The sequence below is a fragment of the Neofelis nebulosa genome, chromosome 5 (genome assembly GCF_028018385.1).
Source record: "Neofelis nebulosa isolate mNeoNeb1 chromosome 5, mNeoNeb1.pri, whole genome shotgun sequence".
Taxonomy (NCBI): Eukaryota; Metazoa; Chordata; class Mammalia; order Carnivora; family Felidae; genus Neofelis; species Neofelis nebulosa.
In genome coordinates, this window is record NC_080786.1 from 39,528,211 (window position 1) to 39,545,591 (window position 17,381).

General features: G+C 36.6%; 1 long non-coding RNA gene across 1 annotated transcript in view; it reads left to right on the forward strand.

Moving 5' to 3' along the window:
* LOC131511969 (uncharacterized) overlaps window positions 1–17,381 on the forward strand; it is a 39,247-nt gene that overhangs the window by 7,538 nt on the left and 14,328 nt on the right. The window contains exon 2 of the long non-coding RNA XR_009261846.1: window positions 3,959–4,096. This is a non-coding gene — a long non-coding RNA (uncharacterized LOC131511969). The remainder of the gene's footprint in view (window positions 1–3,958; window positions 4,097–17,381) is intronic.

Genomic DNA, 17,381 nt, shown 5'->3' on the forward strand with positions numbered 1-17,381 from the left:
CCCTTGCTTCCTTTTTCCTGCCTGCTAGTGTGCCTGAAGAGATCAGGTTGTCCTTTAGCCCATTGGTGATGGTTTCTCTTCAGTGACATTCCCTTGGAATGGCTCGGTGAGGCAATCCTAGTGACCACAGTGAGAAACGTAGACTTCTGACTCACACCTATTGAGTGGAGCTCTCCTTGGACTTCATACATATATTTTAGAGAAAATTAGCATTTCAGCCAGTTTTGAAGTCCTGACCATTTTTCTGAGGAGTTGTGAAATATATTTAGACCATATAGTGGACCGTGAAGTATACTTTAAAACCACATCTAAAAAAATAAAAATTTAAAAATCAATCAATCAATCAATCAATCCACCCACATCTACAGACTTGAGGCAATTTGACTTGTGGATATCAATTTCGAGGGCTATTCAGTGTAATGGTCTTCCTCTCCCCAGTAATGTCCACCACCAAGCTCTCAGTGATACATTCACACTTAGCAATACGAAGGACATTAGATAAACTAATTCTGCAGTTTGACATTCAGAGATTTTCTGTTTTCTTATGTATATCAGCAATAGAAGTTTTAAGATGGATGGCTCTAAATTTGAATGTATGTTGGAGTAAGAAAAAATCGTGATATTTCCTCTAGGGAGATTTAAAGGGGAAGCACCCTGAACTGGATTTCATTGGTTCTGTGGTCAATTTTATATACTTAAAAAAGTTTTTGACTTCTAAATTCTAACCTATTTTCTCTCTATTCATATTGGTAATCAGTCTTGGTAATTTTTGGTGTCAGTTAAGTTTCCAAGAGTGAATCCCCCAAAAAGCATTATAACTATAGGAGATACGAGATTAACTTAAGTGCTTTGAATTGTGACTATTATTACTCATGAAGGAATTACTCCTACATTTGTGATTACAACAGAAGGACCATGGGACTGATAAGAAATTAGAATTCATCATATCTAAAAGGCAGCACAGGTCAACAATAATTAAGCTCTAGAAAAGTTGTAAATACATATAAGTATAATAAGGGATGGCAGAGATGGTTGACATAAAGAGATCATGGATGTAAATTAAGGATAAAGTTATTAGGGATAACATGTTAGCTCCCATTAGAAAATGGTTCAGTAATGATTGCTTGGATCTCATCTCACTTTGGCTTCTCCCACTATTTTCTATTCGGTCAATTTCTCACAGCCATTGAGAAGGGACCCAAAAGAAGAAAATTTTACTGTGTTGTGGACAGAAAGATGCCCGGTAAATAATAAGAATTTTGGTACAGAAGCCCCAGATTTCTTATATATTACAGTATCTTGACTCAATAATATATTTTTTTATTTTATTTATCTGCAAAGATGGTGGTTGCCAAGTTCATGTGCTTCCTTACAAAATATGTATGCGGCACAGGAGAGGCAAAAGGCCTCTCTCCATTTTGTGATCTGACCTGTCTTCTAATCCCAAACTCCAAAAAAAATATATTCTTAATATATATTTTAATAGAAATATAAAATTAATAGAAATATACAATTCAAGAGCACATTTGTTCCCATGAAATTTCTTTACAATTTGGAACTGCAAGATACTATGATATTATTTTTTTATTTTCCATCCTTTTGTTTCCAAAGCTGTGTCTTTGTAATCCTAATATCTAGAGAATAAGATATGTATACAGGTTTTTTGGTTCTCTCTGATTAACATCTGAGTTCTATGTAACAAAGAGCTACATAATAGAATCAGACTTCTTCTGAGCTAGACATAGCTGTTAGTGGTAATGATTATACCCTTGCTTGTTACTGCATTTTTTTTGGTTGAACTATTTCAGTGAAAACTCTTTAAAAATTTTTTTTTAATGTTTATCATTGAGAGAGACAGACAGAGAGAAAGCACACATGAGTGGGGGGGGGGGATGGGCAGAGATAGGGAGACACAGAATCCCAAGCAGCTTCAGTGTCTGAGCTGTCAGCAGAGATCCCAGTGCGGAGCTGGCACCCCCAAACTGGGAGATCATAACCTGAGCCAACGTCAGATGCTTACCTGACTGAGCCACCCAGGCACCCCACAGTGAAAATTCTTAATAAGAAAAACAACAGGTATCAGGGCACCTGGGTGGCTCAGTTGGTGAAACATCCAACTGTTGATCTCAGCTCAGGTCATGACCTCATGGTTTATGAGTTTGAGCCCTGTGCTGTCTGCACTGTGAGTGCAGAGCCTGCTTGGTATTTTGTCTCTCCCTTTCTCTGCCCCTTCCCCGCTTGCTCTCTCTCTCTCAAAATAAATAAATAAACTAAGAAAAAAAAAAAGAAAAACAAGAGGTAGTACTTTTTTTATCCATCAAATTCCAAATTGTTTAACTTAGGGACTAATGAGAAATACATTTAGGTCCACTGTATCATTTGACATTTGAATGTTAGGTCTAATATTTTTTTGAGGAAGAGTCTTTGTGTATGTCATATGCATTCTCACAACTCCCTAAGTTAATTTGGAATTTGCTGGATTAAAAAAAATACTACCTGTTGTTTTTCTTATTAAGAGGTTCCTTAACAATATTTCTATTAAAAAAAAAAAAGTGAAAAGTAAGGAAATAATCATTACTAGGATTAGCTATGTCTGGCTCCCGAGAACGTAAGCTAAAATACACACACACACACACGCATGCACACACACACACACACACACACACACAGTTACACCTAATATGCCTGCTGAAGACATTGCTATACAGTTTTAGTATATAAGCTTCTGGCTTTATTTGCATATTACAAGGAAATTAATATAGAATTACATCTAAATGATACTATGTTTTATTCCTCAACTGCTATGAAGGAGATGTTGCATAGATCTTAAAATGGGATAATAAGCACTGTGAGAGCCTTCCCCCAAAAACCAAAAAACAAAATAAACTCTGCAGTTACTAGGTAGTAACTTTTGGGGGACAATATTGTTAAAATGTTATAATATTTAAGAAAGAAAAAGATTCCAAAGGCAAAAATCTCATACACATTTTGCTATAGCTTACATATGTGGCTGAACGGTAATTTCATAAATTATGTTCAAATAATTTGTTGTAAGGTAACATCTATCAAAAAAGGACCTCTATAAAAAGATGTGTTTTGTCTTCTACCTCATTCAAAATAACTTTTTTCCCCCTCCATTTTCATTTAAATTCCTAGTTTTACATTGTCATAATGCTTGACTTTGTGTTACCTCATGAAGTGCTTCATGATCATATAATTGGGGCTAAGTAGGAACTAAATGCACCTAAGCTTAATGGTTGCTGCTCACCAACTACATAATTATCATCAGGGAGGCTAAAAATGCAGAATGTCTGTCAAATAGAAAAGAAGTACACAGGGGTGCAGCGGTGGGGAAGATGGAAATCACAGCTGGAGGTAATGATTACTCTGAGTCTCTTGCTACAGCAAACATAGCATTTGGAAATTCATGAACATTCCTTTTAAATGCTCAAAAGTCTTTGCAAAACAAACCATACATTAACTAAAACACTCATGACTGCACTGCCTACACACTAAGCGACCAGTAATTTGGGGGAAGTTTCTTTCAATCCAACATCAAAAGAAAGAACTGAAAATCTTTTATTTCAGATTTGGCTTTTGTGACAAATAAGTTTGACATAAATAAAACAGATAGTTCCACTTCTCTGACACCTAGCATTCAGTGCTATGCCACATAATTTTCCTAGGAAATAGTTAATTTTAAGTATAATATGCATCCAGTAAGAATGATAATAAAGTGGCCATGTTTTGCTAAACAATACACAGTACATGAGCCTTAACTTTCTGGAGTTTCTTCTACAAAAAAAAAAAAAATCAGTCACCCAGACTCATTCTTTAAGAATCCTTTTGAATTTGTATGCCCCTCTTTGAGGGAGAATAATTAACCTCTTGGCTTATCCAGTAAGAAGGGAGATGGTCTCACATTCATGCCAGTCCACATGCCCCTCTACTGTTCCAGTGCCACCATGAGCCACTGTTCGCTTTGGTGTTGGCCACCCCACTGCCCTCTGGGACATAGGAAGACAGCCTCCTGAACTGGCAGCAATTGAGGATATAGATGGACAAACCTCAATTTCCTTTACTCCTTTGGCTCCTGGTAAGTGGTCAGTATATATTTTATGAATGAATGAATGAATGAATGAATGAATGAACGAATGAATACCCTTTGTTTTTCAACGTAGCACTACACAGTGCTACTGGGTTTCACTGAAGTGGTGTGGTTTTTGGCCTTTTTTCACTTACCGACTCCTTTCTGTGTACAGTCCACAGGCCTCTCTACCTGAGTAATGGGAGTCCATTGCAAAGCCCTCTATACCATTATAGTGACAAAAGCCCTACAGAGTCTTGGAAAATACTGCTTTTGTCCTGTAGTGAAGATTACATTTTGCAGAAAGTGCTCTGGGTAACGGTGGTTCGGAGATGTTGGCTCTTCTTCTTAAGCTAGTTGCCCTTATTTTCCAAGGTAAAGATTTCATTACCATAAATATCAGGGTCATCTTTATTTTCAGTTGTTTGCAATTCAGATTATGGTATAAGAAAATGACGGGGGTGGTGGTGAAGGGAAAATCAGTCTATTGAATGTCTCTCTTCCTTATCAAGACACTATTGTCCCTGGGAGGCATAAATGTCCTATTTCTCTTTTCCAGAAGAGTACATGAAATTAAAAAAGAAACTAAGAAGGTCCTCAGGTTGATGGTTTACAGAGTAAGGGTTGGCTCTCAGGAGTTCCTAATTCTAACTAGTGCTCGTCTCATAGTATAGCAGTTCTTCAAATATTGAGGGAGTGAGGGAAGCAGTAGTCATTTGGAGCACAAGGGCAGTAACTGCACACACCTCTGTGGGAAGCAGAGGGAGATTTTGGGTGGCAGTTTTCAAGGAGTTAGCATCCTGGGGACATGGAAGGGTGGTGTGGCTCTAGCCAGAGAAGGTCTTACAAACTGAGCCATTGTCACTATTGTTCTGATGTCAGATGATTTTCCACCGAAATCATTTGCAGAAATCTTTGGAGTGTTGTGGTTTCCTAGCATCAAGTTGGAATGGTAATACTCAATTTTAAGATAAAACTTGTTTTGTGGAGCTGTGGAGATCAATGAAAACGTATTTGAGAGAGGAAATAATAAAAATATAAGGAACCATTGAAATACTATTCAGTTATTTTTGCACTAGTTTAGAAGTCTGCACAACAAAGGCTACTCAGGTTTAGCCTCTTTTCAGAATATATATCTGATCTTAGAAATCATTTGAGGTAAATATTTTCCAAAGATGGTTCTAAGGAGGCTATTTCCGTGTTAGGCAAGTACATGTTATGGGTTGCGTGGTTAAACATGTTTGGGAAGTACAGAGTTCAACACAGTTTACAGAGAACCTTTAGCTTGCTAACATACACTTTTCAAGGTAGGAAGCACTGTTTACCAGAATTCTTTGAACCTGACCCTTTACGCTTAAAGAATCACTAAAGTGATGAATGGTTTCCAAAGAAGAACTTTATGTCACATATTCAAAACATGAAAATCTCAACTAACAAAAAGATTATTATCCCCTAGAAACACACTGTGGCCCCTTTACTGATAACAACAATTTACTTTTTAATATTTTACTATATAGATGGTGTGGCGTCTTCCATGTGTATCTTAGCAGACCCTTTTTAAGTAGCCTTTTCTAAGTTGCTGACATGATTACGAGGTCAACCTTCCCCTCTGCTGCTGAGAGAAGAGTACCCTGCTCACTTCTGGCCGTGGGTGGAGGTTTGAGGTTGTATGTTCTCATATACACAAGAGATCCTAGTTCTGGTGGATTAGGAACTAGAGTGTGGAGTCTCCAGCTTTTGATGAAAAATGCTCCCCCTTTGTCCTCTATAATACAGGTCTTATAAATAGCAATATCTTAAAAAAAATTCTGACAGTGAAGTTATTCAGCACCACAGAGGGCTAGCATCTACACACCTACCCTGAAAACTGCCATTTGATTCTAATGATATTAGTTTTCAAAGGAGAAAAATCAAACCCAGACTATGCTACTTATTTGCTCAAACAAGACAGAAGCCAGCATCTCTGCTGGAGAGTAGTTATTACTTTTGAGGGACCATAAGATCACCTCAATTTCCTTGCTCTGTCCAAAAGAAAATTAATATCCTCATGACTTAAAGAAGAAAGTGAGCCTAGAACTCAAAGGATGAAATCATTATCTTTGATAGGCTGCAAATAACCAAACTGAAATTTACTGGAATATGAATTTCTGAGCTGAAAAAGCAAAGCCTTATCTCTGGAGGATTATGGGAAGAATTTTTTTTATGTAGCTCCCCCAAGGTTCTACCAATGTAATTCCATGCAATAAAAATGATATTGTACATTGGACAGACTTCTGAAGGACATACCTTTAAATTAGAACTTGAGCCTGCCAGCCTATTCTCTCTCCTTATCAGGTGATTATTCATGTCCATTTAATATCCCAGCATCAGTGTCCTTTCCATAGGGAGCATTGTTGAGATTGAACTCTAAAGGACATCTGCCAGCCTGCTAAAGCTGATTTTCTGATTCTGATGCTAGAGCATCTGATGACACAGGTGAAAATTCTCCCAAATATTCTTAGCCTGATAACACTGGGAAAGGACATTCCATTGAAGTATTTTCTCTGAGGGTAGGGGTTAGGTGTCCAATTTTAGGACTTACTGTTTGATTCTGTGAGAAGACACTCTCCAGTGTCGACCATTCTCAAGTCCAAGGTTTCTATCTGTGGCCGGGGTACTGCCATTCTTCTGGAGTCACACCATGGCAGCCTTCTTTCTCTCTTCCTTATCCATTCTCCCATTTGTTTCATGTATTCATTCATCATACATCTATTGAGAAGTTGTTAGTTTCTCTAGTACTAAGAGAAAAAGTTAGAAATTAAGAGAAGGGGTGCCTGGGTGGCTCAGTCGGTTAAGTGTCTGACTTCACCTTGGGCCATGATCTCACCATCCACGAGTTTGAGCCCTGTGTCAGGCTCTGTGCTGACAGCTCGGAGGCTGGAGCCTGCTTCAGATTCTGTGTCTTCCTCTCTCTCTCTGCACCTCCCCTGCTCGCTCTCTGTCTCTCTCTCAAAAATAAAATAAAAACATAAAAAAAAGTTAAAAAAGAAAAGAAATTAAGAGAAAAAATTTTAGAGGAAAAATTAAAGACTTCAATCACAGTGAATCATGGAAACTTCAGATGCTTCAAGCTTATTCCCATCCATCGTGAAAGTTCACTCAGCTTTAGTTCTCATTATTAGTACTTGACTTTTGGCTTCCCAATGCAGGATGTTAACCCTCTTTATATTGCAATAGTATTTTTTGCATGAGTAATATTTCAGGTATAGCTATTTTTTGCTCTTTTATATATGCCAAGGAAATCCACACCTAGGTTTCTTTTATAGATCAAGAGGCAGGTCTTAATTCATACATCCTCAAGTTTTTTTTTTAACTTTCCATATTAGGAAATAGAAAATCTCAAGTTCTTCCACTCTGAAATAAATAACACTATTTAGCTCCTTCTTCACAACCCACGCTTGATTCAGAATGTCCTCTCCTTTGCAAACTGGACCACATGATATCATCTTAAAACATAAATTATATTTTATGGATTTCTACATGGTGCTCTCATTCACCTAGATTTCTATAGATGCCCAACACTAATACCAATAGTAGATTTAAACCTTAGAAATATATTTGTTAGAGGAGAAACATTCATAAAACATTGATAGAATTTCACATTCCAGTTTTGAGGGTTAATCTCTTATTCCAAACTCTTACAGACTAGTAAGTTAAATCAAGGAACTACTCTACATTATTTGTTGATTTATATATGAATTTATAGATCATGGGATGTCAGTCACAAGAATTTAAACGTTGTAACAAGTTACTATATTTTATTTGAAGAATCAGCTGAAATGTTAATATGCTAAGTAAGCACAGTGAAACTTATACCTGTATTCTTTGATTCGTTATTCCTTTTGGGTTATAGCTAAAAGTTTATGATCTTTATGTTCAAATAGACTTTAAACATTTGTCTCTCAATTCTACATTTCACTGGATTACTCTTCCTTCCTTCTTTTTGGATTTTAAAAAGGAATATATTTTTATTGAGGTAAATTTTTTATAATATACAGATCTTACATACATAATTTAATGAGTTTTGACAAACGTCTATACCCACATAACCACCATCTCAACCAGAAAATCCTTCCCCCAACTTCTTTTTTTTTAAGTTTATGTATTTATTTTGAGAGAGGGGGAGGGAGAGGGAGAGGGAGAGGGAGAGGGAGAGGGAGGGAGAGAGAGAGAGAGAGAGAGAGAGAGAGAGAGAGAGAGAGAGAGAGAGAGAGAATCCCAAACAGGCTCTGTGTCAGTAGCTCTGATCCTGACGTGGGGATTGAACCCACAAACCATGAGGTCATGACCTGAGCCAAAACCAAGAGTTAGATGCTTAACCAACTGAGGCACCCAGGCACTCCTCTTCCCTCAACTTGTAATTAGTCTTTGCTTTCAAAGGCATTCACATACAATTTCTATAGGTATACATTTTTTTCCCCTGCTCTTGAATGTTGTATAAATGGAAACCTGAAATCATTCTTTTGTCTATTTTGTATACTATCTATTAGTGAGATTCAAGCGTGTTTTGCGTATATCATTAGTTAATTCTTATTACTGGGTAACATTCTGTTGAATAAATATACCGTGATTTGTTTCTTCTGTTCCTGTTGATGGTCTTTTGGATTGTTTCCTGTTTTTTACTATTGTGAACAAAGCTACATGAGCATTCTTTTGCAAATCCTTTGGTGTAAATATTTGGAATTGTTGAGTTATATGTTATTAGGTATATGTTTAACATTATAAGACACTAACAGTTTTCCAAATCAGTTGAATCATGTTGTACTCCCACTTGAATGTACTAGAGTTCCCCTTGCTTCACATCTTTGCCAATATTTGGTGTTGATGGTGTGCAAACTGGTTTATCATTGTGAATTTTATTTCTGTTTTCCTAATGATTTAAGATGTTCAACATCTTTTCATGTGCTTACTGAACATTATATACCTTATTTTTCTGAAGTATCTGTTCAAGTCTTTTACCCATGTTTAAATTGTGTTTTATTCTTCAATGGTAAGTGTTCTATATTACATTCTGGATGCAAGTACTTGGACACTGTGTTGAGAATATTTTCTCCTACTCTGTGCATTTTTATCTTTGTTAAGAGTATCATTTGATAAGCAGTTTTTAATTTGATGAAATTCAAATTATATATTTTTCACTTTGCTTTAGTGTTTTTGGTCCTCAGAAATCTTTGCCTACTTCAGGATTATTAAAATATTCTGTTTTCCAGTATACTTAACATATATTACATTAGTTTCAGGTGTACAACATAGTTTCAACAAGTTTATACGTTATGCTATCGCTTTTTGGGTTGTTCATCCTGCCAGTGATCATCTGGACATCATTTTGGGATATGGTATGACACTGGGGGGAAATTTTCCCCCATACAGATGTGTAGTACCACCACCATTTGTTAAAAAAAAAAACAAAAACAAAAAACGAAAAACAACAACAACAAAACCTTCCTTTACTTCTCTGAATTGCCTTGGTATCCTTATGAATATCAATTGAATATGTATATATGAGTTGATCTCTGGCTTCTTTTCTGTGTCATTGATCTATTAGTCTATTCCTATGCCCACATTGCACTTTCAGTAGTTTTATAGCAAGTATTGATATCTGATAGTAAAAAAAAAGCAAAACAAAACAAAACAAAAACACAACAAAAAACAAAAAAACTCCAACTTCATTTTTTTTCAGTGTTTTGTTTTGTTTTGTTTTTGCTTTTCCAAATCCTTTGACTTCCATATAGTCAATTTACAGATTTCAGCTAAAAACTCACTGGAATTTTGTTTGGATTGCATTACATCTACAGGTCAGTTTGGAGAGAAATGACCTCTTACTAATAGTGATTCCTCTGAGGTATGAACACAGTAGAACTCTCCATTCATTTAAGTATTTTTAAATTTGTCTCGGGGCGCCTGGGTGGTGCAGTCGGTTAAGCGTCCGACTTCAGCCAGGTCACGATCTCACGGCCCGTGAGTTTGAGCCCCGCGTCAGGCTCTGGGCTGATGGCTCGGAGCCTGGAGCCTGTTTCCGATTCTGTGTCTCCCTCTCTCTCTGCCCCTCCCCCGTTCATGCTCTGTCTCTCTCTGTCCCAAAAATAAATAAACGTTGAAAAAAAAAATTAAAAAAAAAATTGTCTCAGCAATGGTTTATAGTTCTTGGTGTGAAGATCTTACCTGTCCCTTGTTAAATTTATTGCTAACATTTTACTTTTTAATGCTGTTGTAAATGGTACTGTTTGCTTACTTTCATTTCTGTGTGAAGTTAGTGTGTAAAAATATAATTGGTTTTTGCAAATTGACCTTTTTGTACTACCACCGTACTAAATTCACTTAGTGTTATCTTTTTCTTTGATTGTTGAGATTTTTTTTACATAGTCATGTCATTTCTGGAGAGTTAGTACAGTGTTGAAAAGAAGTGGTGACAGTAGATATCCTTGCCTTGTTTCCAATCTTAGGGAAAGAGTGTTGTTATTAACCACATAAATATGAATGTTAGATGTAGGTTAAGGATGCTTTTTATCAGTTTGAAGAAGTTCTCTTCTATTTCTAATTGCTTAGATTTTTACTATGAATAGATGTTTTTTTCTTAAATGCTTTTCCTGCATCTATGAAGATAATATGGCTTTTCCTTTCTTAAAACCCTGTTAATATGGTGAATTACTTATTGATTCTTGTCTTCATGGGAAAAGTCCCACCTGATTATTATGTATATTATTTATCTGTATTTCTGGATTTCTTCTGCTACTATTTTCTTAAGACTCTTTCATGTATGTGCAAAATTATAGGTAAATAATTTTTCTTGTATTTAATTTTGTTAGCCTTTGGTTTTAGGTTGATGCTTGTCCTCTTTTTTTTTTTTAACGTTTATTTATTTTTGAGACAGAGACAGAGCATGAACAGGGGAGGGGCAGAGAGAGAGGGAGACACAGAATCGGAAACAGGCTCCAGGCTCTGAGCTGTCAGCACAGAGCCCGACGCAGGGCTCGAACTCACGGATTGTGAGATCATGACCTGAGCCGAAGTCGGACACTTAACCGACTGAGCCACCCAGGTGCCCCTGATGCTTGTCTTCTAAAATGAGTCCGAGAAGGTTACATCCTTTTTTATTTTCTGAAAGAGTTCAAGTAAGGTTGTTATTATTTGTTTCTCAAATGTTTAATACATTGCACCAGTGAAGCTAGCAGGTTTTAGAGTTTGTTTATTGGAAGAATTTTAACTACAAATTCACTTTCTTTGTTAAATATAGGGATATACATTATTATATGTTAATATTTTATATATAATATTAAAAAATCCCCACACATATATATTTCATATCAGTTTTGTCAAGTTGTGCATTTCTATTTTTTTTTTTTAATGTTTATTTATTTCTGAGACAGAGACAAAGCATGACGGGGGAAGGGTCAGAGAGAGGGAGACACAGAATCCGAAGCAGGCTCCAGGCTCTGAGCTGTCAGCCCAGAGCCTGACCGGGGCTTGAACTCATGGACTGTGAGATCATGACCTGAGCCGAAGTCAGACGCTTAACTGACTGAGCCACCCAGGAGCCTCAAGCTGTGCATTTCAAGACACTTTTTTAAATGTAAGTTTTAAAATTTTTGCCATAATATTTACCTTAAATATTACCTTAATAAAGTAATATTTTATTACTTATTATAAATAAGTAATTATTTTAAAATTACCTTAAAATTAAATTTTAATTTAATACCTTTATTAAAATTACCTTACTGACATTTTAATGCTTACATAATTTGTAGTAATGCCCCTTCTTTTGTTTTTCCTATTGACACTTCGTGTTTTCTTTTTTTCGTGATTGGTCTTCCTAGGTATTTGTCAATTGTATTAATCATTCAAAAAACCAGCTTTTGTATTCATCAATTATATGAATTTTCTACTGCTGTCATAACAAATTATCATAGAGGCGCTTAAGCAACACCCATTTATTTTCTCACAGTACTCATGTATTGGAATTCTGGGTACAGTATGCCTCAACTGGTTCTCAGCTTAGTGTCACCAGATCAGAATTTAGGTGTTGGAGGACCATGCTTCTCTCTGGAGACCCTGGGGAAGAATCCACTCCCAAGGTCATTCAGGTTGTTTGCAGAGTTAGGTCCTTGGTACAGCTGAGGTGCTCTTGTTTCTTTGCCGACTGTTATTGGGAGCCTCTTTCAGCTCCTAAGTGTGCCTGACTTTCTTGCATATTTCATCTTTCTTTCAGATCAGCAATGACATGTTGAGTCAGGCTTCCTCTCAGGCTTCCACCTCTGACTTTCCCACTGTCACATTTCTCTGACTGTAGTGGGAGGAAGTTCTCTGCTTTTAAGGGCTCATGAAATACAGGTGGGCCCACCTGGATGAGCTGGGATCATCTCCCTATTTCAAGGTCCACAATCTTAATCTCACCTGCAAAATTCCTTTTGCTACATAAAGTAACCCATTCACAGATTGCAGGGATTAGGACATAGACATCTTTGGCGGCAGGGGGCAGGGGGACATTCTTCTTACTATAGTCCATTTTCTCTATTGTTTTATATTTGATTGATTTCTGCTTTTCTTTTTATTATTGTTTTTCTTCATAATTTGCCCCATTTTTTATTACTTCTTAAAATGGAAACTTAGATCATTGATTTTAAATCTACGTTTTCAATGTAGACATTTAAAGCTATATGTTTTCCTCTGCTTTAGTTGCATCCCATAAATTTTGGTCTTTATTTTCATTATTCATTTCAAAACATTTTCTGATTTTTCTTTTGATTTCTCCTTTGACCTGTAATTTTTATAATTGATAAGTATATTATTTAATTTTTTGATATTTGATTTGTCAGCTATTTATTGATTGCTTATTTTATTTAATTTTGCTCAGAGAACATTTTATCCAATATTTCTACCTTTTGAAATTTATTGTGGTATTTTATCCCAAAACATGATTTACCTGATGTGTGATAGTTGTCTAACAATAGAGTCCAGATCAGATGATAATTGTCCAATTTATAATAGCTGGCATCAGTGCAAGAAATATTTATTCCTTGGTAACTAATTATTAGACATTAACATTACCATTCACATTTAAGCTTATTAATTAGTGAGTTACAGGAGTAAAATGAGTGTTAATCATAAAAAATTAGAAAATTTAAAGTATTCATCATTTCCTTCTTATTCCCTTCAAAATGGGGTGAGACAGCCAGAGAGTGAGAGTGTCACAACTTTTCACAAAGAGCCTCCTTGTCAAGGTACCTCTAGTCTAATAAATCTCAACTGTAGCTGATACCACCCCCAGGAAGTGTTTGGGAATGCGTAGGGGCATTTGGTTACATTACTGGGGGATGATACCAGTATTTTAGTAGATGAATAACAGGAGTCCTAAACATCCTGGAATGCATTGAACTGTCCCACACACTAAAGAATTGTCCTGTCCAAAATACCATGCATGCCCCGTTGAAAAATAGGGTAGGGGTGATTTTGACCTTTCTTTCAATCTTCCAGTGTACTTAGCACAATATTTTACATTCTAGTTATTGACTATTATATTTTGTGTTATATTTTAAAAATAATGAATGTATAAATAAATGAATTATTCAAAATATTTGGGTAATGTGTTATAAAACATGCAGGAACTTATGCCAATGACCCGATAGGAACATAAAGATTTCCTTTTTGTTGGCCATTCAGTAATTTATAGTCTGAACCAGTCCTTCCACCCACTCCATGCCCTGTTTAAAATGAATTGTTTTTCTTCATTATAAAGAGAGTCTAGATCCTTTTATTTAAGCATGCTGAAAGCATTGTAAATTAATGCTGGCCTTACTCAGTATAGGCAAGAATACAATAGAATTGCTGGAGTCTTTTTATTCTTGTGGAATTGCTATGTAGTCAGTTGTATGGCCTAATATTCCATTAGCCAAATTATTTTTAGTGTCTATATTCATTAAATTTAGAAGAAAGAAGCTCTACTTCTCCTCTCCACATTAGTCTTATACTAAACATATAAACTACCCTTGGATATTTTTTCCAATTCATAAGTTTTCCTTACATAAAGATGCAGAGTAATCTTGTGGGAACGTGCATAGGCTTTTAAAATTATTTAACTTGGGGAGCCTGGGTGGCTCAATCCGTTGAACAAACAACTCTTGATTTGGCTCAGGCCACAATCTCACTGGTTTGTGGGTGCAAGCCCCATGCCGTGCTCCACAATGACAGTGCAGAGCCTGTTTGAGATTCCTTTCTCTCCTCTCTCTGCCCATTCCCCACTTGTGTGCTCACTCTCTCAAGACATAAACTTAAAAAAATAAAATTGTTTAACTTCTATATATTTATCTGTTTTAATTCACCCATCAAATGTTTCGTTTCTACAATATTATAGATGGTCTGCAAAGTACTGGAGGTATTCATGCTAAAGAGAGTTTCTGCCTATAAGGGCTTAGAGTTTAAAGAGGAAGACAGGCAGTTACGTACGATAAATGATACATGTTCTGTGACAAGGGGAGGTTCAACTCATAAATGAGATCCAAGAAAGGGAGTAGTCAGTTCTACCCGTGTGTGTGTGTGTGTGTGTAGTGGGGGAGTGGAGACTGGGAATGATCTCAGATGATGATACTTGAGCTGGATCTTGAAAGACGAGTGGATATTAAATAGGTAGGCAGAGGGAAAGGAAAGGAGGAAGAGGGAATAGCTAAGCAAAAAAAAAAGAGGCAAGAAGCAGTGAGGCACTTTTACACATCTGGAGCTCATCTGTCAGATCCATATAATGGTGGTAAGGTGATATGGCTATAGAGGGGTTGACAAAGCCCTGTACACCATGCAGTGAAATGTAAAATGTATATTATAAGTTATACAGTGGTTCTCCAAGTGTGATTTTAGTCGATAATCAATACCACCACCTGGAAACTTGTTAGAGATGCCCATTTTCTGGCCTATCCCAAATCTTCTGATTCAGAAATTCTGTGGGTAGAGCCTAACAACCTGTTCCAACATGACTTATAGGTTATCAGTGCATGCTAAAGTTTGAAAACGATGGGGCTAAGAGAGCCCCGAAATGGCATTAAGCTGGTGATAATATGTTCAGATATGTGTTTAAAAAGATTATTTTAGTGAATATTCGTTTAGAAGAAGATAAAATGAGCAGGGAGGCCATTTAAGATCACATGGTCAAGAGACCATTGAAGACAAGCCCATGTGAAATATCAGGAAGAGAACAGAGAGATGAAGAAGTTACAAGCAGCATTTAAGAAGGTTGAATCAATGGAATTTGATTTAAAGAAATGAGAAGAGCCTGAAATCTGTTGTACTTCTACATTTAATGATTTGATGGTGGAAAGTGGTGCCATTCATGAGATGGGGAGTACAGAAGGGGGAAAGGGACACTTCTGTTTTGAATATATTGACATTGAATTTCCTATAACACAGTTGAACAAAATATTGAATAGACACTTTGGTATAGAAGCATGGGGTTCTAGAAGGATGTCTGGGCTGAAAATAGAGATGAAGAACTATAGATCTTCTAGGTAACTGACTACATATGCATTAGGACAGCATGCTGGATAAAAACAGATGAGCCAGTGTAATGCTTCAGGGTCATTTATGGGCTAGACAGAAAAGGAAGAAATTTCACATGTGACTGAGAATAAATGGTCCACTATTTGGTGAGTTAGAGGAGCACCAGGAGAGTGTGTGGGCCTGGAGACCAGAGAAGGAGAGGATTCCAGGAGGAAAGTATTGGTCAGTAGTGATACATTATAGAAAACTGAAACCCCAGAAGAAGCATTTCATTTTGATTCTGGGGGATCATTGGCAGCCTTGGTCAGAACAGCTTCTCTGGCATAGGGAGGATAGTTTTTCTTGAATGTCTGACACAGCAGGGACAGCAGACTCCCTATTTTAGAAGAAGGTGCCAGTTTTATATACTTCTAAAATCAGTGGAGGGGTTATGAAGCCAATGTTCAGTATTCATGTGAAATTGCAGCTGAACCAAGTAAATTAGAAAGAAGACATGTTCTTAAGAGAGGATGTAATTGCTTCCATATAGAAGTGGAATGGAGGCACTGGAAAGTGAGATGAAGGGGTAAGTGAGAAACATGTGTATCTACATCCTCAGTGGGAAGGCCTCACATTATAGTAGAGTTGACATGAGACACTAAAACAGTTCATCTTGAGTCACAATGAGGAGATGTGAGAGGCCCTGGAAGCTGGGGCCATAAGTTGGTAACAGGAAAAGTTGACATCTCCATACATTAGAGAAGAGTGTTCGGAATGATCACTTTTTTGTTTGTCTGTCTTATTTCCAATGAGCAAAGGTCAGACTTTGATCCGTTCCCTAAGATGAGTCCAAACTATGGGGTAAAGATTAAATAGGTCCTCTATTCTCCGATGTTGACTTTCTTCTGCACTATCCTGAATGTTTAGCTTTCATCTTGAATTCAATCTCAGAATTTCACTCTAGTCTAAGCCTGAAAGGTTTGCATAACTGGAAAACCTGGGTTTCCAGGAAGTTTGGGCCTTTCTGGACTCTTGCTCCTGGCCCACAGCACCAGTGGTCATTAACTGGAGTGAAATGGTATTTCTATTTTTTTTAAACACCAACTGTGAAAATGTACTGAGCTTTACTACTTGAAGTGAATGCTCTGAAGAAAGAAACACCTCCCATTGACTGCCATATGAAACTCATTAATTTTAAAGTGCCCTTTTACCCTGTGATAGCCTGTACCCTACTGCCCTCACACAAGGGCAGGAATCAAGTCAATTAATAAGCTGAGACAAAATAAAATATTCTGAGACTGTCTCTGGCTTTTTATTTTTAGGTCAGGGTTAGAATGAAACTTGTCCCTAGAGTTTGGAAGAATTAGTTCATGATACCCAATAGCATTAAACACTTAATTGGCTTCTAGTCTAATTCTGGGTGTCTGAGACAGTTTCTGTTTAATAATTTAGGCTCCGTTATTTTAGGATTCAATTGCAATAAACTTTTAATATCTGGGGTATGTATTTCCTAGGAAATCCCTGTATCTCTCAGCTTCAAACGTTTATACTTGTCATACAAGACAGGTCACATTTGACAATAAAGCATCATTTTCATTTGTGACATTTCCCTGCTGTTTCTGTTTTACTAGCATAAGTGGAAATATCCAAGCACCAAATCACACAGTTTATTCTTCCTCTTAAGAAATTACATCTACAGTGGAAACGTCATAGTAATTTATGATTATAAAGAGAGTATTTGAATCATAGAGGCTTGGGGGAAAGAATCCAGAAGAAATTCTACCAAGTTTGTTTT